A 25,347-nucleotide genomic window follows, 5' to 3' on the forward strand; every position below is an offset into this window, starting at 1 on the left:
CTGAACATGCACAGGTCATTCTCTGCTAAAAACAAACCTGCGATGGATACCAATCCAGTAAAATTTCATTGTAATAAGGAAAGGAGGTATGTCACGTAGAAAAGATATATACCAGGGAACACTAGGATGTTTCATTTATGTGCTGATTTGTCATGTGCCCGATTTTCATGTACTGCAACTTTACAACAAGCTACAAAAAATCGACATGTCTTGCTTCGCCCACCACCTCGACATATTTTTCGGGCTGAAATGAACCTGTGGCTTGATAATATATGCATCATACATATTTAATATGTTCATATACATATCATCTTCGGACAAATGGCAGTATATTGTCAAAAATAAATGTAAAATTCACCCTACTTTCAGTTTTGCAGCGGCACGGGCTTCCTCTCTTCGTTTGAATTTATATAAAAAAAAATGTGATAATAAATTGAAACAAAAAAGACAATTTTAAAGGGATGGGATAATGGCACAACTGAGCAAGCCTTTCTTTTTAAATTTTAAAATATTAGGAGTTATTTCCCTTGAATTAATGACTTTTTTTTCAATATAAGTTCAATGTAAAATTGGAAGTTTTCCTTTATGTTGAATAAGTTCTATAATATTGTAAAGAAATAAGTTCCGAAAATGAGTCTTTTGCTAATGTTATACTAAAATAAGTCTGGTATTAAAAAATTGTCAACTCTGTTAAGATACTATTGAATTATTATCTTTTATTATATTTATAAAACTTTGTAGATTCTTTAAAGAAATCTCTTATTCCTCCTTATACGTTTATCTCATATATTGTATGTATATGCATAAATGTTTTGTATTGTGTAAAAAAATCTGAAAATAATAATAAAAAAGTAATTTATTAAGGGAATTTAAAACAACTTGGCACACATGTTTGTCATAATAAGACAATGTGTCTGTTTGAGGGTAAATGTCATGGCCGTTTCATAACTTTCTTATCCATGAAAGGATTTTGAAAATGCTTTGCACAAATGCTTTACACAATAATGAGCCCGCTGTGTAACGTGTAACCAGGCGCCTACCTCCAAGGTCACACTTGGAGGTCAATGATTAACATAATCTATTTTAGTGTATATTTTGTGGCCGGTCCATAACAAGGGATTTTAAAAATATTGTCACAAATGTTCTCAATAACATATCAACATTTCGTGTGCAAGATCAAGGTCACACCTGGTGATAAAATGCCAACATTATCTGGAAGGTACATGTATTTGTAGTGTCCGGTCCATCACTTTCTCATGTATCAAGGGATTTTGAAATATTTGGCGCAAACGTTTTACAATTATGAGACAAGGTGTCTTGTGGAACATCTAGACCCCTATCTTAAAGGTCAAGGTCACAATTTGAGGTCAAATCTTAACATGGATAGTAATAGGGTATATAAATTGTGTTCACTCCATAATTGTTAATGTTAAACGGATTTAGAAAATAACAGCAAAAAATTTTTAAAGGGGGGTAAAAAACGATTTTTGGGTTTGCGGAAAAACCAAAAAGACTAGCCCTCAAAACCCCGGGTATTTAAATTTTTAGATTAAAAGTTTTTTGAAAAAACCCCTTTGGGCCATAAAAGTTGACATAAACAAAGGAAGTTCCCATGCCAAGGCCCGAAAAACTCCCTAAAAAAGGTAAAAAGAACCCAACCTTTGGGTTTGCGTTCCAGGCCAAAAAATAGTTCTTTTTAACCCCAAAAAAACCCTTTAAAAATGCAATTTTCAGGTCCATCCCCCAAAAAAAAATTTTCCATTGGGTGTAATCCCCAAAAAATTAACCGGTGATTGTTTGAAACAATTACGATACTTATATGAAAAAACATGAAACCCCGAAACCCCAAAAAGGAAAAGTTTCCCGAAAAACCTCCCCCGGAAAAACTTTTTCCCCCGGCAAATTCGCTTGCAAACCTTTTAGTTCGCCCAAAACACTGTGTCAAGTGTTTGCCAGATATCGCCACTAGTGGCAACTCTGTGGCAAACATTTGGCGACTTTGCGGCGAATTCACACAGAATATTAAGTAGTTCGCCAAAAGGTTGCCAGAAACTTTCAGTGGACTACTAATTTGCCAGAGATTGCCAGAATCTTTCTATCAAAAAAATTATTCGCTGAAAGTTCACCAGAAACTTTTCTATAAAAAAACAAGTTTGCCAGATAATCGCCACAAAACATATTCAGTTCTGAAAGTTAATCCCAACTTTGTTCAGTAAATAACTATTTTGCCAAGGGAATTATATTATTATGCACATATAAAAAAAGTCCTTCATGTACCTACCTATAACCACGGATTTAAATGTCAATTAAAGTCCGTGCTATAACCTACCTACCTACCCAACCTTATTTTTATGGGTCGGGAAGTGGAAACAAACAAATTTTTTATTTTTTGCCTAAGAGTTATCAAATTGAAACATCATATGTATCATGGAGGGTATTGTAGTTCACAATAACAGTTAAAAATTATAAGGTAGAAAGACCATAATGAAATCGGCAATCTTCGACAATTACCGGCATAAATCTCGCCATTTATCGTAACGAACTTCGTTTGTTTACGTATAAAGTCGGAATTCTAATAATAGCGAATATCCCCGGTCACGTGGTAGTATTCCCCAAGAAAATGACGTAATTTCCGCAGATATCTAACATGGCGTCTTACAGCGTGATCAATACGCTCGGTCGATTCAAAAAAAGTGTAAAAAGATGCAGAAACTGCAAGTATTCCGACTTAATTATAGCACATAACTATAGTGCAGGTAACCAGTATTACGTGTCAACCAAACCAGCTCTACAAGACATCAACTCTTCCTAAATCGGTTGATAATGAGGGTTGGAAAGAGGGAAGAAGAATCGTTGAGTTTGGCGTGTTACGGTCAAACCTAAGATTTTTGTAAAAAATGTAGACTTGTTTATCTATTTTTTGGACCAGTTGGCTACCATTAACAGCACTGATTAACTTTTGACAACATGTTAGGTGAATTTTAAACAGGGAGTGTCTGGTTATTTGTATGTGAAATGTCGAAACACAGAATGCGGTCATGTGAATTGTGTTCCCTATGGAAAAACACACAGACTCTAGTAGATTGAAGACCTGTGAAAGTTGGAATGCCATGGTTCGTTGTCAACACAAAATTAGGAAACAGGTAAGTGATTAATGTATTGCATCATAGTTTACATTAAGTACTATATACTGATAATGAATTCATAGATGTAATGTCTCGTACCAAAATGAATATATCGATACATTATGATTTATCAGTGTTTATTTACTTGTCTTCCAATGATGTCAAACATGTAAAATTATGCGGACCAAATTTATGTTTCAGATTTATAAATAATTAATTTATTATACAGAATACATGTATCTTGTTTGTGTTTAGCTGTAAAACACTACTCCTTATTGTGAAAGAAGTGGCTAGCCGTACGGCTAGCCAAAAGTTCTAGCCGTACATACGTGACTCACATACTCCCATATAAATTTTGAAAAGTGCCGTACGGCTAGCCAATACAGTGTGGTCCTGGGCTAGTCGTACGTACTCACGTACGGCTAGAACTTTTGGGCTAGCTGTAGCGGGCCCGTACGGCTAGCCACTTCCGTTATTGTGAAATGTTTTATAAACTTCCCCTCTGAAACTGTTTTAATTTCCCCAAAGTCACTGAGAAATTTGAAAAACAAATTTGATAAAACGTTGCTAAATTAAATCTTTGCAACAATGCAATTTTTAGTAAGACATTACAGAATCCTACATGTTACATTAGTATAAAAGACACAGTTTACAGCTAGGCTGCCCCATACACACAGTCACAGTAGTTACTAATATTCAACGTAACATGAGGCAGCTAAAAATAGCTCTATATTAATTTATTGCACAATTTGTGTTATTATCATGGTTATGTAAATTAAAAATCCATGCGTGAATTTTTTTTTTTATAGAACAAAAGTAATTTTGTAATACTTTAATGAAATATTAAATTTGTTTCTTTCATTTTTCTTACAGCAATGATTGATAGTGTAGGTGGGCCGGTGAGGGTCAACAATTTTGTTGTCCAAACACTTAATATTAACCAACAATTTGGAAATAAAAACATGAAAAGGAAATGGAGAGACATGTTGGGAAATATCAAATTGAGAAAGGCACTTTTGGCTTCTATGCCGACAGAAATCTGCTGCATAAGATCAAGGAAATGGAGTAAGACACCATTTAAACATAAATTTTACAATGATATTTTCGAAATAACAATGTACTTGAATTGGAAGAATTTCCCCAAAAATTAATTTTTGTAATTATATGTCTATGCAGCTTATCATGGTAAATAATCCTATATATTGCTGGCACACTCGTGGTTTAGGGAACCAAAGAATATTATACAATCCATATATGAGAAAAGAATTTTTAAACAATGGCTTTGTTTTTTTTGCATGTTACTCTATATTCATGTACATATTTCTTTTTTCAAAATAACATGAATGTGTAATTGTTTTTTTAAAAAAGTATTTATTTCTACATGACAAACTGGGTCCGCCTGGGCTCCTTGCCATTGGTACTTGTTGCTTGGTCATATGGGGGTTGCGTTCATTGAACGCCGCCTTTCTTGTTGATCTTGTTTATCATATTTTACCTTCATTGGTTAAGACTAAAAATTCATATTAAATACATGCATTCTTTTTAAGGGATGTGCATCATGAAGAATCAATGGTATCAGAACACAACATCATGGAAGATCTTATTGACAAGATTTGGAGGATGTCCTTTGCCAGATGTTTGCCAGCACTAAAGTGAGTACTGGTAGTTTGTTTTCTGTATTTTGTTTATTTACGAAAGTAAAGGACTATGCAAAACTGACTGGTGTTGTTGAACTGTTTGTGTTATGTCAGTTGCTTCAATAATATATGAATATCTCTCCATATAATGTTTGTACATATGTTTTTTTTTTTTATTCAAGGTCTATTCATCAGTCATATGCTACAGTTACAAATGACAGTGAATGGTCAGATTTATACAATTGTGATTAACAATCCTCAACAATACATCAAACAAAAATGCCTATTAAACTGTAAGTTGAAATCTATGAGGTTTTTTTATATATATTTATAATCATGGTGTAGCAATTAAATGATAATACTGTGATAATTTTGTAATGCTATTTGGGGTCGTCTTCAATAGAAACAATTTGATGTATCTTCATGTGATGAATAATCAATATGCAGTCCGAATTATTTCATAAAAGTGATTACTAAAATTGGTCAGGAAAAAGTCGTGCATTAGCATTAATAATTAACAAAACTTATTCTAGTAACTGTATGAACATTGTGTTACATTAATTATAAATATGTTATTGTCAATTCATTGGTGTTCAATCTTCAATATTTGTCAATATTACGTTTAAAGATGAATTTTAAAATACAGAAAATATTTCTGAAATATATTTTTACAATTACAGTTCTCACAGACAGTCAAAGGTTGAAAACAAATCAGAAGTGGTCCACATCTTAAAAAACCTCACAGCAGATTAAGACTTTCCCCGAAATTTCCCTGTAAAACCCGCAGTGGTATGTCCAGTGCAGTAGATACTGCCTGGCACAAAAGAGGATTTGAACAGTTTAACATGTAAGTAAAATAAGATTATTTTATCCCCCCACAATGTGGGAGCATATAGCGTGGCACTTGTTAGTCTGTCCCAAAATCTTGTGAACGCAACTTCTCTTAAACCGGATGGCAGATTTTGCTTAAACTTCCAGGGATTAACAAACTTAATGTGTAGATGGTAGTAAAGGAAGGAATTTTTGCTGCAACTAAATTAAACAGAATAATGGCCCTTTGTTGATTTTTAGTTTTCAACTTGTGGCACATGTAGTCCAAAAAAACTATTTGACCTAGAGTCATAAGATTGACAGAACAGTGGCGTGTGGGGGCATCCGTGTTTTATTGACACATTTCAAGTTTTTCTCAGTCATCATGTCAGTAATGATTTAGAATTTGTCAGAAAAGTATCTGTGTATATTTTAACCACTGTTATTGATGTATAATTGAAAAAGTGAGTTTTGCATACAAGTAAGACTGGTTAGTCAACATTGTTCTTTCAAACAGTGGCATTTAGACATCTTCTAGTGAGTGTCTACAAAGTTTGTTCAAATAAAAGACCTGGGGTCAAAATTTGCCCCGCCCCGGGGGTCATTGATTTTCCTTATATGTGTATAGCAAAAACTTAAAAATCTTCTTTGAAAAAACCCAAATAGCTAGAGTTTAGATATTAAGCATGAAACATCTTCTAGTAAGTGTCTACAAAGTTTGTTCAAATTAAAGCCCTGGGGTCAAAACTGGCCCCGCCCCAGGGGTGTCATTGTTTTTAACTATATGTGTATAGTAAAAACTTAAAAAAATCTTCTTTTAAAAAGCCCAATGAGCTAGAGCTTAGATTATTAGCATGAAACATCTTCTTATGGGTGTCTACCAAGTTTGTTCAAATAAAAGCCCTGGGGTCAAAATTGGCCCAGCCCGAGGGGGACATTGGTTTTCCCTATATGCATATAGTTAAATCTTAAAAAATCTTCTTTTAAAGAACTCAAAAAGCTAGAGCTAAGATATTTAGCATCAAAACATGTTCTAATAGGTGTCTACCAAGTTTGTTCAAATAAAAGCCCTGGGGTCAAAATTGGTCCCGCCCGGGGGGGTCATTGATTTTCCCTTATATGTGTATAGCAAAAACTTAAAAAATCTTCTTTGAAAAAACCCAAATAGCTAGAGTTTAGATATTAAGCATGAAACATCTTCTAGTGAGTGTCTACAAAGTTTGTTCAAATGAAAGCGCTGGGGTCAAAATTGGACCCGCCCAGGGGATCATTGATTTTCCTTATATGTGTATAGCAAAAAACTTAAAATCTTCTTTGGAAAAACCCAAATAGCTAGAGTTAAGATATTAAGCATGAAGCATCTTCTAGTAAGTGTCTACAAAGTTTGTTCAAATAAAAGCCCTGGGGTCAAAACTGGCCCCGCCCCAGGGGTGTCATTGTTTTTAACTATATGTGTATAGTAAAAAACTTAAAAAAAATCTTCTTTTAAAAAAGCCCAATGAGCTAGAGCTTAGATTTTTAGCATGAAACATCTTCTTATGGGTGCGGGGGGGGATGCTATATACAGGTGAGCGACCTCAGGGCCATCATGGCCCTCTTGTTTAACATGATACCTTGATTTCTTAACTAAGTTAGATAAATAATATAATTTATGAGCCACTTGTCATTTGTAAATAAATCTAGGTTTTGCCAATGCAAATACATGTTTCATCCCCAACAAGAATTCAAAATAAGCCAAGCAATAAATAATAATTGCCTTTGGTGTTTTATTTTCTTCATTTGTAGGTGGGCTTAATACTAAAGATTACTGCCACAATTTACTTCAAAAGTGGGGTTTTGGGGGTATCATTTCACCTTCAGTGATAGTTCTAGTTTTATTCCAGTATAAAACATGGTAACAATGGAATGAAAAATTAACCTTGTTTTTTTTTCAGTGTACTGCACCAAAAAAACTAAATATGGAGAGAACTTAGTCACCAAAAGCAGTCCCAACCACCAAAATACACACAATGGCCAGTGGCACATGAAACTTGGAAAGTGAAAGAGTAAAAAGTAGTGCGTTTTTAGCTAACAAAGTACATTGTTTTTTTTTTCTTTTTTTTTTTTTCCCGAGCTTTTGCTCTATCTTTCCCGTAAAATTGATCTTTAAAAAAACATCTCTAAATTGCCAAGCCAAAATTTTATGCAAAAATTCGTATTGGGCTAGTAGTTTTTGTTTTGCTTGGGAAGCTATAAAGACATTTTAAGGGGTCCACGGGTTTCAATTTTTTTTTAAAAAGTTTACAAAGAAATGGGTAAAAACCGAACGATACCCTTTAAACCCGGGGGTACCTCATGTCTATAACACCAAAAGTACTTGAAATCGCCAAATGATGTCTTTCTTTTTTTTTTTAATACATGTAAAATAAAAAAATGTGCAAGGGTCCCTCACAATTTAGTCAGCACAAAATTTTTTCATTGGGAAACCCCCTTTTTTCCAAAAATGATTATGTCAGAGCAAAATTTTCAAAAGGTAACTGTGTGGGGTTTTAAACACCCCTTTTCCCCTTTGTTTTTTCTTTGGAATAAAAACCCCAGAATTGATAAAATCCATGATTTCAGGCAATGATTAAGAAATTTTGTAAGACAATATGGTCATTTCGATTAAACGGTAAACAAAATCGTAAATGTTTATGAATGAAAATTGAAACGAATCCGTTTAAACGTGTAATCGTGTGGGGCCTTATATGACATGACTAAAGACATTTTAGTTTTATTCTTAAGTTATTATGTTTATGTTTGTATAAGACCCAAATATATTGTTAAGATTCATTTTTACAAATTTGAAAGCCATTATTGTTCTAGTCAGTTTTTGTTTTGCTTTGCAATCATTATATTACATGGCTAAAGACAATTAGTTTTAATCTTTAATAGTTATGTCTATAATTTGTATAAGACCCAAAAATATTGTTAAGATTCATTTTTACAATTTTGAAAGCCATTATTGCTCTAGTTTGTTTTTGTTTTGCTTGCAATTGTTATATGACATGACTAAAGACATTTAGTTTAAATCTTTAGTTATTATGTCTATGAGGGGCGTCCGTGGCCGAGTGGTTAAGGTCATTGACTTCAAACCACTTGCCCCTCACCGCTGTGGGTTGGAATCCCGACAGGGACTTTGGAATCTGTCTTGTGAGGAAGCTATCCAGCTAGCTTAACTGAACGTCAGTGGTTCTACTCAGATACCCGTTCGTGCCTAAAATAATGCAAGGAAGGGCACCTGAACGTCATGATATGACCTTTACTGTGTTGATGTGACGTAAAAACCCAAAACAAGCAAACAAAAAAATTATGTCTATGAAATTCGTTGTTTGTATAAGACCCAAATATATTGTTGTGATTAATTTTAAACAATTTTGAAAGCCATAATTGTTCGTGTCAGATATTGTTTTGCTCACAATCATAATGTTATATGACATATGAGTTTAAATCTGAAGGTATTATGTCCATGAAATATGTTGTTTGTTTAAGACCAAAATATATTTTTGAGATTCATTTTTACAATTTTGAAAGCCATTATTGGTCTAGTCTGTTTTTGCATAACACATAACGTTATTGTTAGTATTTATTGTTATTAATAGTGATTTGTCTAAGTGGATGTCGAAGTATGTATGTTAATCCATGCCAGTTCATGTTTGAATGAAACTTTTTGTCCAGATAGAAGATTACAAACTGTAACTTTTCTGATTTTTATCTTTTACAACAATATATATATTTCCCATTTATGGTGCTAAGAAATACTGCAACATGTGCTGAATAATAGCTATTGTCAAACATTGTTTATATGCTCCCCGAAAAATTTCGGCGGACCATATAGTCATTGGGTTGTCTGTCCGTCTGTCTGTACGTACATACGAACCTGAATTCGTGTCCAGCCCATAACTTTGTTATTTCTAGTTGGATTTTAAAACTATTTTCACAGAAATGCTCACCATATTGAGACGACCTGTCGCCCGCAACATTTGGGTCGCTACCTTGAAGGTCAAGGTCACACCATGACCTTGAACAAAATCATGTCCTGCCCATAACTTCGTTATTTGAAGTCGGATTTTAAAGCTATTTAAAAGTAATGATCACCATATTGAGACGATGTGTCGTGCGCAGCATTTGGGTCGTTACCTTGAAGGTCAAGGTCACAGCATGACCTTAAACAAAAATTGTGCCGGCCCATAACTTGGTTATTTGATGTCGGATTTTACAACTATTTCACAGAAATGATCACCATATTGAGACGATGTGTCGCACACACCATTTGGGTCAATACCTTGAAGGTCAAGGTCGCAACATGACATTGAAGGAAAATCGTGTCCGGGCCCATAAATTCGTTATTTGAAGTCGGATTTTACAAACTATTTCACCGAAATGATCACCTTATTGAGACGATATGTCACATGCAACATTTGGGTCATTACCTTGAAGGTCTAGGTCACAGCATGACCTTGAAGCAAAAATGTGTACGGCCCATAACGTCGTTATTTAAAGTGGGATTTTACAACTATTTTGGAATTATCACACTTTGAACTTTGTCTGGGACATAACCCTGAAACTTCAAAAAATATACTTTTCTGTATCTAGGATCACCCCGGTGCAACCGGCTCTTGTTTTAATTGATTATTAAGTAATATGAACAATTCATGATAGCATCATAACTAAAGAGTGGAAATTTATGAAAGTCAAATATGTATAGAATCAGTTGCTAATAAAATGTGTGTAAAATTTATCTCTTTTTGGGAATTAATTTCTTTATTTTACAAATTTATCAAATTTCATTTTATTCTACTGATATGTTTGTAATATTTCTTTAATTTTCTATTGAAAAATGTGTTAAACCAATATGTATTTGTTTTCTTATAATTCAGCTAGTTTTTTATTATTCCAATGTTTGAAAAAAATTGTTCGCCAGAACTTTACCAAAATGTTTGCCAAAATATCGCCATAACATATTGCTGAAACTGGCAAATATGCAAATGAAGTTTGCCGCAGTGTTACCAAAAGCTTCTGGCGAACATCGGCAAACTTACTATGCAAATGAAGTTTGCTGCAAATTTGCCGCAAACTTTTGGCGAACATCTGCAAACTTTTACCATGCAAATGAGGTTTGCGGTAAATTTGCCGCAAACAGAAGCTACCTCCCCCTACAGTTAGCGGCAAGTTTGCCGCTAACCTCATGAGTTGCGGCAAATTTGCCGCAAACCTCATTTGCATGGTAAATAATTGCTGAAAGCAGTTTGCCGCAAACTCACCGCAATGTTTGCGGCAAACTTGCCGCAATGTTCACCAGAGAGCCCTTTTTTTGGTAAGGGTAACAGACCATACCCTGTATTGATTTTTTATTGTAACATTGTGCTGCTTTGAAATAGTGATAGCAACTGTAGAAATGTATTTCTATTGACAAATTGATGAATTTCTGCATGCGCAGATCTAGCATGGAAAGTCCAAATCCAGGATATATTTTATAACATTTGACATTTTATCTCAGAGTGCTCAAGGTCTCCCTGTAATTGTAATCCCACAAAATGTTTATGGTCAAGATGGTAAAGTCAAGTAGTATCTTATAGAAATGCCTCAATTTTTCCTGTCCGCTGAACAAGATTGCCGCCAGAGCTTAAATAAGAAAAAGCTTTAAACAACATTTCCTGCTCAACAGATTTTTAGACTTTGATGAAACAATACAGCACTGTCCATTAAGTAGTTCTTACCAAAACTTAATTAAATATATTTGGTATCCTTAACAAGATGCACAGAGCTAAATATAGAGAAAATATTTAACCTGACTTGCTTGTTAGATTTTGATAAATGTCTGAATGGTTCTTATTACAGAGATAATGTCGCCGAGGAAATGCTCCGTCGCCTTACCCATGTTACCTGTTCATTCTTGTGCTGAAATTCTTTCAATCGTAATAAGAAACAATACAAATATTAAGGGTATAACAATCAATCGAAAAGAATATAAGATTTCCCAATATGCAGATGACACTAGTTTGTTTAAGATGGTACAAGAAAGTCTTTTAAGAACATTAAAATTTTATGCTAGAATGCTAGAATCTCAGACAAAACAAAAGTGATTTTTTTTTTGGATTTGAAAAAAAGCAATATTATTCTTTAATTCCAGAATATAATCTGTCGTGGAATATCAAAGTTATTACAGTTCTAGGTGTTAGATTTACTACAGATTTATCTGAAATTATAGATTTAAACTTGGATTTATAATATAAGATTGAAGAAATCAAGAGATTATATATGAACTGGTCCAAAAAGTACTTTCTTGAATAGGAAAACTGGTTGTTATAAAATCCATTGCTCTTGCAAAATTAAACCATTTATTTAAGAGTTTACCGAATCCTCCCTTGGCCAAAATTACCATCATACAGAACATTTTCTTCAAATTTATATGAAATAATTTTGTAGATAAAGTCAAAAGGAATTTTATTACCCAAGACTACAAGTTTGGAAGATTTAAAAATGATAGCTTTAAAATATGTTATGAATAGTTTGAAAGTAACTTTGATACGAAGGCTTTCCGGGCTAAATAACAAATACATTTTGTTAGTAAATAGTATATGTTCATATGTAAAGCATTTCTCCAAGAATGGGTCTAATTATATAAAACAAAAATGCATTAAGTTATCAATCCATTCTGGAAAGATATTCCTTAAAGCTATTATGTTCTGTCTCAAAATGTAAAACCAGAAAAAGTAAACAATGTTTTTTCAGTTCATTTATGGCTTAACCCAGGAATTAAAGTTGGAAATTCATGTGTTTTGTATTAACAGATGGATTTCTACAGGAGTTCTGTTTGAAGGTGATCTTTTAAATCAAAATGGAGATATTTTACACCTATATAGTTTATTTTTGGAAGCTTATTATATTAGGAGCAACTTTTTAGAATATAAAGATATATGTAATTTGGTAATACAGAATAAGATATTGTCTTAAATTAGATAATATTATGGACGAAGTATTTGATATTTAATAGAAAAATGAAAAAAAAATGGTCTGGACTGGAAACTTTAAATCCATAAATAATAGCCAATTCAATTATAGCATTGAAATATATGTTGCAAAACAAAATGTCAAGAATGAAAATTTTGAAAAGCCATGGCGTAAATATAAAAGCCTAATTCTTCCAGTTGAATCTCAATAGAGAATATTATATCCATGTACTATACTTAAAGGGTTTTTATGTAATTTTTATTTATTCTTTCATAACTATAAACAGAACATGACTACAGGATAATAAGTTAGGAAAAAAAGAAATTAAAGAAAGTTTTCTAAACTCTCACCATACATCACTATACATGGAGTATGTTCTTCCGGAGCCTTATTTTCATCCTTGAAACTGTAGTGGCTTGTATCAGAAACCTTTTTTTTTATAATATTATCTATTTATTTATGAATCATACATACAAGTTTTCTGCCTTCATTTGTATTTATATTCTGATAATAATTTGCGTATTATATATGTACAAACAATATCTACAAGTGTTAAAAGTTTAGTCTTTGACTATGAAACGTGTATAATTCACATGTTCAGATTAAACCTGAAATATTAAAAGTAATGGGAAAAAAACGTAAGAAGTCATGATAACACGATGAAAGAACTTGAAAGTGTGTCCACATTACAATTAAATTTATTTACTATATTTAGCTGCAGTGTATTTAACTGAATTGAATCAGAAAATACAGGTCAAGTTTTACTTTGAGGTCTGTACGTCAAAGATCAAGGTGGCAGTGACTTGGAACTGTTTCATTGTTCCCTGAAAATAACTAATGAATGACTTGCGGGTCTTGTTAGAATGTCAGATAATAACTTATGAACGACGTGATCGATTTTTGTTTTTTGATACACAGCTGTAACATTTTAAAATACAGATGAGGCTTTACTGTAAAATCTAAAGGTCAAAGGTCAAAATGACTCAGTATAAGTGAAATCCATTCTTATAAACGTTGCCCTACCTCTGTGATGAAGCCGTATTGTAGGGGTATAATTCGTCACTTTTGTGACAGTTCTAGTTTTAGGTAGCAATAGGTTTGAATCTTGTTCTGTTACAGCTATAAAAAAACCCTGTGACACCTCATTCTGATATAATCCATCGCCACAAGGAAATAAGTGTCTCCTGCCTAACGCCATGTATGGGAGCAAATAATGCCCTTTTTTGCCATCTGTGTTATGACGCAATTGGGCGATAGATATCTTTAAAAATGAACATCTTGCTCAGAATATACGTTCCTTCAGAAAAGATTTGACGGATTCTCGCGTTTAAAAGTAAAAAATCCGATTCCAAATACTTAACAAAAGTTGCAAAGGATTTTGCGCAATATACGATGTGCTGGCCAATAATAATAGTCAGACAAAATCAGAAATAAAAGGGCAAAACGATTTTTCTAATATCTATCTTAACTGGATAAGTGTCTTCTTTCTACCCTTTAAAGTGACTAAGGATACAAAACGTCTCTGGCTTCAATATAGAATAATACATCGTATTTTAGGTACTAACGTATTACGTTCGGGACAACGACAGCTGTTCATTTTGTAATGCCAATCCAGAAACAATAAAGCATTTATCTTGGGAATGTGACATAGTCAATACTTTACAAGGGACGGCAGGTCTGGTTAACAAACAGAATTCCAAATACATCTTTTCATTTTTCACAGCAATCTGTCATTTTTGGCTGTTCCCGTTACACAGTCCCAGATAATGATATATTTTTATAATTAAAACAGTATATTGACAAAATTGACAAATGTAAAATTAAGTCCGTATTGCGAAGCTTAGAGGCTTTTCAAATCAATTATTATTTTTGGTTAAAACATAAATACTCATTGCCAAAAAGATGCTTAGGTTTAAGGCAATACAGGATGTATGGAAAGAATACAAAAAATTAGTCAACGAAATCGAACGTGCCAAGCATTATTAGCTGTAGCTTACTCATTGTTGTTATGTTACTTAACTCTTGAGTCATTGAACGTTTGTGCAGATTCAACTTTGCCTTTTTTTAATTATAAAAAATACATAATTATAGTTCTTTGCAAATGTATGATTGTGTGTGTATTATTTCAGGACATTGTTCTTGTATCAAAGTGCATTTAATTTGAAATGGACAAAGGCGGTATTGCATGATACTGTTAGATCTACAAAAGCATTTGATACAGTTGATCACACTATACTGCACATGAAGAAGTTCTTTTTCTTCTTCTTAATGGAGTACCTATGGTGTCCCCCTTATGTTCATTTTAGGTCCTCTTTTATGTCTAATATATGTCAATGACATGTCTGCAACCCTAAGCAATAAGCTTTATTATATGCACAGGTACAAGTATCAGACCTGGGAAGAAAAAATATGATTAGATTTTCTTCCCAGGTTCGATATTCGTGCATGTGATTATATGATGATGACTCAGGTATCCTTGTATCTGGTAAAATAAATCTTAAGATTGGTTAATTGACTATAAATTGTTTTTGCATCTTGGCAAGACAGTGTCTATTCCTTTTGGTTTAAGTTTCAACTTAAACTGGGCCTAGCCTCCAGGTCACATGAAATGGTACAGCTATAAAGTACACATCTTTTGTTAAGTATTTAGGTCAAATTCTTTTGGCGTCGCCCCTTGATGCTTTGCATCAATGCTTTTCTTGTTGTCTTTTTTGAATAATTTCATTTTCTTGTGCAATAAAACATTTTTTCCCTAAAATGAGACTTGGTTTTCCATATGCGTTTCACAGTAAGCATTTACCATACCAGGTTGTACAATAACTTAATTTGGTCCGTAAATCAGTCTTTCATATACAATACACAAAGTCTTCTGAACTTCATTCAGAATTCATGTCTCATTATTGTGAGCAAAATTCTGAGTTTCCTTTAGCTATAAGCAGGAAAATGTTTAATTATCCCCCGCCGAAAAGGCGGTTGGGGATATAAAATTAGTCTCCGTCCGTCCGCCTGTCCTTCCTTCAGTCTGTCCTTCCGTCCTCATTTTAGTCCGACCATATCTTAAAAAGTATTTGAGGTATCAACTTGAAACTTCATAGGTGGATAAATCATATTTAGGAGAAGTGCAGTGCACAACAATGATGATTCTACCATACATAATTTTTCAGTTATTGCCCTTTGTTATTTTTCAAACTCAATTTTTGTCCAGAGCATAACTCAAAAAGCCTTTAAGATGGATAGATCTCACTCAGGAGGTGTGCAGTGCAAAAAAGTGATAACTCTACCCCTTCATAGTTTTTGAGTAATTGCCCTTTGTAATTTTGCATACTTTATTTTCCACCTGAGTGGAGCATAACTAAAAAAAATCTTTGAGATGTCAACATGAACTTCATTCATTCGTGGATTGATCTTATTGAGGAGGAATGTTGTGCGAAAGAATGATAACTGTACTGATTATATTTTTTTAGTTATTGACATTTGTTATTTTTCATACTTTTTGTCCGGAGCATATCTCAAAAAGTGTTAGAGGTAGATCTTACTCAGGAGGTGATAACTCTACCCTTCATACATGTATTTTTTGAGTTATTGCCCTTTGTTATTTTTCATACTAAATTTTTCACCTGAGTTTTTCTCTAAAAAAAGCTTTTGAAATGTCAATATGAAACTTCATAGGTGGATATATCTTATTAAGGAGGAATGTTGTGCACAAGAATGTTAACTCTGCCCTTTATAATTTTTGAGTTATTGACATTTGTTATTTTTCATACTTTTTGTCTGGAGCTAATCTCAAAAGTGTAAGAGGGAATAACTTGAAACTTCATAGGTGGATAGATCTCATTGAGGAGGATTGCAGCACGCAAGAATGATAACCTACCGTGCATTGTTTTTCAGTTATTGTCCTTTGTTATTTTTCATACTTAATTTTTGTCCCAGAGTATAACTACAAAGGCCTTTGAGATATAACATGAACCATCATAGGTGGATAGATCTTACTCAGGAGGTGATAACTCTACCCTTCATATTTTTTCAGTTATTGCCCTTTGTTATTTTTCATACTAAATTTTTCACCTGAGTGGAGCATATTTCTAAAAAAGCTTGTGAAATGTCAACATGAAACTTCATAGGTGGATAGATCTTATTAAGGAGGAATGTTGTGCACAAAAATGATAACTTACCCATTATAATTTTTGAGTTATAGCCCTCTGTTATTTTCATACTTTTGTCCGGAGCTTATTTCAAAAATTGTTAGAGGTTACAACTTCATAACTACAAAAGCCATTGAAATATCAACATGAAACTTCATAGGTAGATAGATCTCACTCAGGAGGTGTGCAGTGCAAAAGAGTGATGACTCTATCCTTCATAGTTTTTGAGTAATTGCCCTTTGTACTTTTTCATACTTAAATTTTTCACCTGAGTGGAGCATAACTAAAAAGGTCTTTGAGATGTCAACATGAAACTTCATTGATGGATTGATCTTATTGAGGAGGAATGTTGTGCGTTTATAATTTTTGAGTTATTGCCCTTTGTTATTTTTCAAATGTTTTGTCCGGAGCTTATCTCAAACAATGTTAGAGGTATTAACGTGAAACTTCATAGGTGGATAAATCTCATTGAGGAGGAGTGCGGCACACACCTACCCTGCATTATTTTTCAGGTATTGCCCTTTGTTACTTTTCATACTTAATTTCGTCCAGAGCATAACTACAAAAGCCTTTGAGATATCAACATGAAACTTCATATGTGGATAGATCTCACTCAAGAGGTATGCAGTACACAAGAATGATAAATTATTCTGCTCTACTACATATGCATGGCTCTTGTAACAAGTTACATTACAATACTTAAAAACCTTCTTAACAAGTTAACCTGTCAATTAAACTCAATGCTATTTGGAGATACCTTAACATTATACTTAACTGTTTTTTTGTTGTATTTTTTCTTTTTTTCGCCGTGACAATCACATTGCTGCATTTCCCAGCAATTTTTTACTTGTTCAATAATTGCTGACTTTAATATCTTGTTAACAATTCAAAACATAATGGTTTGCGTGTTTGTTAAACTTGTGATTTAGGTTTTAAAACAGCATAATGGTACGCTTATGAACATAAAGAAGTCAATATCTATCGGTTCATTTGAATAGTTTATTAAAGAACAACATGTAAATCATTTTTGTAATGAACTGGTTAAAAAGTCAATGTACTGCCATACTACGGCGTCACAATTATTAACAACTTTGACAATTTTAAGTACGAAAGTTATCATGTGCACGTATTTTACCTAAATAAAAAAATAAGAAAACAAATATCATAGTTGTTTCTTTATCACAGTCTTTAACATATTTTGGTAATTATGTAAAATCATGTAAGTTATATTTCAGGCTGTTACCATTTGAAATTGTCTATAAATTATTAATATTTATGGTACTAAAACAATTTTCAAACATAAAGGAATATGTAAAATACGTAAAGGCCGCTAGAGATAATGAAATATCCAGATATTGTCCAAGATATTGGCAAGAGCACTGCTCTTATATGCAGATCTATAATGCCCGCTGGCAAGGCTTTTGTGACGGGTGTATTTTGCGACAATATTGCCATTGTTAGTAACTTACTTTTCTTGTAAAATGATCACAAATACATGTACTTTTGATCTGGATAAAGTGTTATCAATACGATTAAAAAATGTAACGCATAATGATCTGACTGGCACTAATATTATTTCATTTTTTCGTGCCCTTCCAAACAGTCAATCATCGGTGAACTTTCTAAACTTTGAAAGAGATACGGTTTCTAATTTTTACCGCTGGAAAACCAATACTGAGAAAGAACAGAGTAGATAATTTTCACGAACAAAAATAGCGTTGTTCATATAGCCAAAAGGTAAACTGGCAAAACAATTTCGCCCATTAAAAAATTGACTCTATTATTTCCAATTTTATTTCATTTTTTTTTCAAAGTACTTCCAACATTTTTTTCTCTTATGAAAATCAACAAGGTCATTGAACACACTAGTATGACTACACAGAACGGATACGGTATTTCGATCTTACCTACGCTAAGAAATAAACATGTAAATAATAGTAATTTAACGATGGGAGTTTTCTACTAAGTAAATTCCAATAAACCTAGTCAAAGTCCACCAAAATTTAGTAAATTTAAAGATATAAATGTAAACAGTTCATAGTTATAGTGGAAGAAACCGAAAGTACAAAATGTGTACAGTTGTCATTTTATAACTGTAAATCAGTGATTGACAAATATCTTTTCAAACATTATTTTTGCGAAATATTCTAAAATTTCCTATGGACTTAAGTCAGATTGTCGTGTTCTTTATATGAACATACTAAGAAAAATATAAAAAGCAGATGATATTACACACAAAGGCTTAATAAAAAATTGCAAAAATTATATAAACACAGCAATAGTGTGCACCATAAGATATCAGACAAAGGTTTAAATGTGTAAAGCTTTCACGAATGATTGACAAAATGACATTAGCAAAACAACACTCTTGTACTCTGTTGTGTAACATCAAACATATGTGACAAATGTTTAAATGTAACAAAGCTTTCTTGAATTACTAGTATTGAAAAATGCTATAAACATATCGTGAACACACTATTTCGTGTTACATTATAAAATATGTGACGAGTGTTTAAATGTATAAAACTTTCATGAAAGAATGGAAACAAATGTCACTAACACAATGACAAACCATATGCTCTAATCTTTCGACTAATGTAAACTGTTTCAATGTATATAGTGTGGAAAAGGATTGAGAAAGAAATGTAAATTTAATAAACAAATCTACCATACATAAAACAGAGGTAACTAAAAAGCGTCATACTTTTACCATTAATTATGCTAATTAAACAAACAATCATCAGAAACAGCGTCGTATTATAAAACAAAAAAGGCCAACACAATCAAAACAAAAGTCACACGGCTTAGAGATACTCTGGTAAATCCACTTGTTTCTGCAATAAAAAAATGAATATTATAACGCATATGTACAAAATATTAAAAGTTTTAAGAATTAAGATTTACACATTTTATTTTTGATAACCTTTTATAAAGAAGAGATTAAAAACTTGATGGTCCACAACTTGAAAGGACTCCTCTAAATTCAAAATTTATACACACAATTTATGACATTTTATACCGTATGTTCAATAATTCAAAAATAACTGCTATCAAATTTTAGTGTTGTTCAATCTTATTCTCTCACAACAAATAACATTATTTTATAAATCCTATGTTAGTTGTTAAAGGAATAATTTACGTAATAGTCCTGAATGTATATTTCATGTTTTGGAAAGATAATATTTTGCTTTGTGCAATTCCAAAAAAAAATCACAGCATCATCTGTTGAGAAACATTGTTTCGGTCAACGTGATTGTTGTTGAGGAGATTTGTCGGTTTACAGAACTTAAATTTTTGCTGACGTTTTTTTTTAAGACGTGAATAATTAATACAGTTGTTGTAGAGAGGTTATAGGTCGACCTCTTCAGAGATCACATTGAGACTACCATGTTGTCCTTAAGTAGAATAAACTTACCGGGTTTGGTTGGCTCTGACAATTCATTGATTGATCTTGCAATGGCATCTGATGTCTTCCCAAGGAAGTTAATGTTGTCCTCAGTAAGCATCGTAGCTAGATCATCACAAGGATTGTGGTAGCATTCCACCATATCTCCACGGAAATTTGCTGTATAAAGAAACCATTGCACAATGATATAAACAAACCGCGATGCAAGTAATAGTTTGTGTATATCTCCCTAGGCAAGGATGTCATCAGTATTTTGAGCTTTGTTAAAAAAAAATGACAATAGTGATGATGATGTTGATTATCATGATGATGATGATGATTTTTGATATATTACCATGGAAAAGTCCTGCACTAAAACATCAAATACGTAAATATAAAGCAAAAGGTAGGTGGATAAATTCCTAATTTGTAGCAATTCGAATTTACTGGTAGGACTCGAGTTCGCGGCCGTAAAGGACAAGTGATTCGAAGACGACTACGTTGAACACCTACCGCGGAGGCAAAACCCAGTAATTTGTCTAAGATTTTTTGAATAACAAAACAAATACTACATGGACATTGCGTGAATGATTTCCTTCATGTAATGTTTTATAGCTAGACTTTATTACTGAAGTGTTTTACGTTAAAAAGATATAAAAAAAAAAGCAAAAACGGTTCAAGACTTTAAGAAATATGTAAATATTAACAATCCGCATAACCTGAGTGAAGTGTGACTAAATTTAGATTTAGTATATTTACAGTGCATATTTTATCACATTTACGTGATCATGTTATACATGTAAGCCCTTTATGCTAGCTTTAATTTCTGCACAAGTAGGTTAATAAATATAATAAGGTTTATCGGACCCACCCATCCCCTTTATAAATCTGAACCTGTATACTTCCTGACTGAATTTATTTTTCAAATTCTACCTCAAATTAATTTTGCATATTTTTATGTACATGTTATGACCTTTTCATAAAACTTGTTGCTATTAACATGAATAAAAGGATATTGGATGGTATTAAATCAACAAACTACTTTTAAACGTTTTATCTTTAATTTAATGCAAACAACTATGGTGAAAAAGAAAATAAAACACTGTTCATTTTTACTCTCAATGTAAATATTTAACTTAAGAAGTAACACTGATATAAATTACATTTTATTATTTCTCTCTAAAATATCGAGACAACTAATAACGCTTACCATCTTGAAAACCTATGTGCATGAAAATAACGAAATACATTATATAAAAACGTCCAAACTCAGTAGATTCTGTTCTTAAATGATAATTGATGCGTTCAATTGATTTGAATCCATACATCTATGAATATTAATTAAGCACATACTATGTGCACATGAATACATCAGTATAAGATACAGGACAGTTTCGTTTAGACACATATCTACAATGTTTTCAAGATCTAACCATCAAATGCTATGTAATTTGTGGTAAACGTATCTGCAGCAACTGAAAATTTACACACGTAATTAATACATTGTACTGTCATTATAAAAATACTGTCATTATAAAACAAACACTGAGCTAAAATATCTACAACGGAAAAGTCTAATTATGCAATTAAAAGCAGGTTTACTGCAGGTTAAAGATGTTTCTCGATATATACTGAATGTCATTTATATTTTTTAAAAAATACTTAAACATTTAAAATTTAATCAAAACGAAATTTGAAAAGAATGTTCATAAATGCGAACGGTTTAATGGTATAATAAATCATAATAACTTCAACGGATTAGCAACACATACAGAGGGTAATACTGATCAACACTGCAAATAAAAAAAGAATATCATAAATTAACTTTCTCATGAAATATTATATTGTTACAATGGACAGTTAAATCAATGGGGTTCTCAATCTTGACAAAACGGAGCATTGTGAGATGTATAAATGAACCTTCATTAAGTTAACTCAGTTTCTTACAACATCTATACGCAGTTGATAGGCAATAATATTTATAAATACTTGATTAATATGCACAACATATATAAAAAAACTTAATTAATATCCATAAAAATATGAAAATTATGAACAGTATATCTTTTGAACACATCAATGATCATATTATACATGAATATTGAACACCATACATGTATACTGAGGGTACCTGATCAGCTCGGATGTTTTTGTGTGTTTGTGCATGAGTAGGATCGGTGGTCTCCTTATTTTTGACAAGATTAATAAGTTCTTGTTTAAATAAACAAACTTCTTACGTCACTAAAATTTGTACTGAGATATAACACTGTGGGTAAGCAACTTTGGTCATGTGACCACAAAAGTCAAGGTACACGCCCAAAATAGCTTGGCTGAGGTAAGTTTTTTAGTGATTATTATATTTTTCTGTCAAGCCTTTTTAAAGTATGCTACATAACCTACCGACTGCGGCTGTTCCGATGCTTTCTAAAAATGTATTTAGTTTCGTCTAACGTTTTGTATTTTATGAGAACATTCAAACAATATTTGCAAATTGTCGATGACAACGTACACACTATTGTGTGAAAGTGTTGATGAAAACTTAATAAACGATACGCATGTCAGTTCTTACTTAAAATATATAAGAGAATGTTTTAATAAAAAAGAACTGGTTTCCTGCTGTCATGTTTTGTATTTATTTAATAATTGACCAACTTACAGAAATGTCAACGTACACATACAGTCTAGAAAGTGTAAACGTACACACTCACAATTCAGTTTGATAGTGGTCTGAACATTAGGCTTCAACTTCGGAGAAGGTGGCTTTTTCTTACAAAAAGTTGGCTTTCAAATTTAGATTGCCCTCTCAAACTGTATATAAGTACAGGTTTTTACAAAGGAAAAAAGTTGCAAGTATATTCATATCATCACAAATAAGCTAAAACAGCCTTTAACTTTTTTATAATGTTATTTATTTGTTCTTTTGAGATTTTCTTTTAGAAGAAAAACTCCAGTTACTAAGACAGGCTAATGATTTGCTGAAACAGCAGTTTTATATACTGTATTAACTTAGATCATTTTACTGTCATTTAATAACGAAAACAGCCAGGATAAGCGTCTCTTGTTCAACCAACCTAGTGCCTTCTGTAGCACCAAACGTTTCCGTTGACAATGACGCCGAGTGAATTACCGGTATTTCAGCAGTTATGTCACTTTGACCCTATGATTACATCACGAACGTTCTATTAACATTATATTTTCAATAATATATCTCCTTGCACTAGTTATGTAATTGCCACATGTTATTGACATAGTTATTTAATACATGGGCTAGCTTAATAGACATGATATGTATTTTTGCATTTTCTTTGCCCTTTTTTTGCAAACCATGTCTGCTAATTTACAAGTCTATAATATCATATGTATTCAACAAAAATGTTCAAGTGCCATACATTTTAATAATTTGCATTGCAATCAAAATTTTAAATTCAAGCAAACCATTTTATTTGAGCAAAATATCGATAAAATGTCTGCATTGTAACAATCATTTCAATATATATTGTGGCATTTCTATGATTACTAGTAGGTCATATGACTGTTGTACTTGATATAACTTTTTAAATGTTTAAACAATGTCATTGATTCATATCTATAGCTCATACATTGCGCACAAAATAAGATATGTAAATTTATAACTAGTTACCATTTTCCAGTTACTGGTTTCTTGAGCAGTAAAAGCATTTTACTAGAAACTTGGTACTAGTAACTAACCATTTAACAAAAGAGTAATTTGTTAACCAACTTATAAAATTGTGAATTGTAAATGTTTATAAGATATTTTTAACATAAGTGCAAGTAGATATATTCTTGAAAATATAATGTTAATAGACCATTAGTGATGTAATCACAGCTAGGGATCAAGTGACGCAACTGCTGAAAAACCGGTAAAATAAAATTGTATCTCGGTGTCATCGTCAATCTTGGACCCTTTTGCTGCTTCGGAAGGCACTAGTTGGTTGAGCAAGAGACCCTTATCCTGGCTGTTTACGTTATTAAGATGACTGTAATTACGATCTATATTGTAATACGATCTATATTAATCCAGTATAAAAAATAAAAACGGCTGTTTCAGCTAATCATTAAGCAGTTTGAGTAACTGGAAATTTGTCTTCTAGAAAACAGAAGTACATAAATAAAAAAGTTAAAGGTTGCTTAAGCTTATTTGCGATGAAATGAATGCACTCTAAACTATTTCCTTTATAAAAATAATAGTAATTATATACAGTTTAAGAGGGCAATCTAAATTGAAAGCCAACTTTTTGTTGAAAAAGCCACCTATTTCTTAGTTGCAGCCTCATGTTCAGACCACTATCAAACTAAATTGGGAGTGTGTACGTTTACACTTTCTAGACCGTATGTGTACGTTGACATTTCTGTAAGTTGGTCAATGTCTAAATAAATACAAAAAATGAAAGCAGGAAACCAGTTCTTTTTTCATTAAAACATTCTCTTATATATTTTAAGAAATGAAATTTTACTTAGAACTGACATGCGTATCGTTTATTAACATATTATCAACACTTTTACACAATAGTGTGTACGTTGTCATCGACAATTTGCAAACATTGTTTGAATGATCTCATAAAATACAAAACGTTGGACGACATCAAATACATTTTTAGAAAGCATCGGAACAGCCGCGGTCGGTAGGCTATGTAATTAATAATTTGAATTGGCTCGATAGAAAAATAATCACTAAAAAACTTACCTCAGCCGAGCTATTTTGGCCGTGTACGTTGACTTTTGTGGTCACGTAATCAAAGCTGCTTACCCACGGTGTATAAACGCAGTGTAAAATGTCTTGTGGGAGGAAGAATTGTTAAACAGAACTTAAATTTCTGGAAACTTAAAGAACTATCCTGCACATTTCATTTTAGAACCACTCGTGACATTTTATTTTATAAAGGCAATAGTTATCTTTTTTATTTTATTTTAGAACTTTCCTTAACATTTCATTTTTGAATGTTAAAATCTATCATTAACATTTTATTTTAGAATGGCCAAAGAGATTCCTAGATTTCAGTGTGTACTTTTAAAATGAACCCGATTTTAGACCGCTTTAGGCCGACAAATATATATGGTTAATATTTGAAAAAAATTGATTTCATTTTGCGTTTATTTAAAGTTGCTTTCATTTGAAATATATGCAAGGCTGTGCAAACTTTTATTCGCAATTAATTACATAACATACCTGAATCTGTCAAAAATATCGCTGGTATATTGTCAAGCCAGAAGTTTCTGTGGGTCACTACGGAGGAAATTTCCAAACAAACTCATCA

The 25,347-nt window shown here is 32.3% G+C and overlaps 2 long non-coding RNA genes across 2 annotated transcripts; one reads left to right on the forward strand and one right to left on the reverse strand.

Moving 5' to 3' along the window:
- Positions 1-4,161: 4,161 nt before the first annotated feature.
- LOC132747050 (uncharacterized) lies at positions 4,162-5,591 on the forward strand. The gene is made up of 4 exons (XR_009628071.1): positions 4,162-4,190; positions 4,673-4,777; positions 4,945-5,055; positions 5,443-5,591. It is a non-coding gene; the product is annotated as an uncharacterized LOC132747050 (long non-coding RNA).
- Positions 5,592-18,212: 12,621 nt separating this feature from the next.
- On the reverse strand, positions 18,213-25,347 carry LOC132747052 (uncharacterized). The gene is made up of 3 exons (XR_009628072.1): positions 25,260-25,347; positions 20,102-20,251; positions 18,213-19,520 (listed from the first exon to the last, which is right to left on the reverse strand). It is a non-coding gene; the product is annotated as an uncharacterized LOC132747052 (long non-coding RNA).

This window comes from Ruditapes philippinarum, unplaced genomic scaffold (assembly GCF_026571515.1).
Source record: "Ruditapes philippinarum isolate M1 unplaced genomic scaffold, ASM2657151v2 ctg11566_1_1_1_1, whole genome shotgun sequence".
In the NCBI taxonomy this organism is placed as follows: Eukaryota; Metazoa; Mollusca; class Bivalvia; order Venerida; family Veneridae; genus Ruditapes; species Ruditapes philippinarum.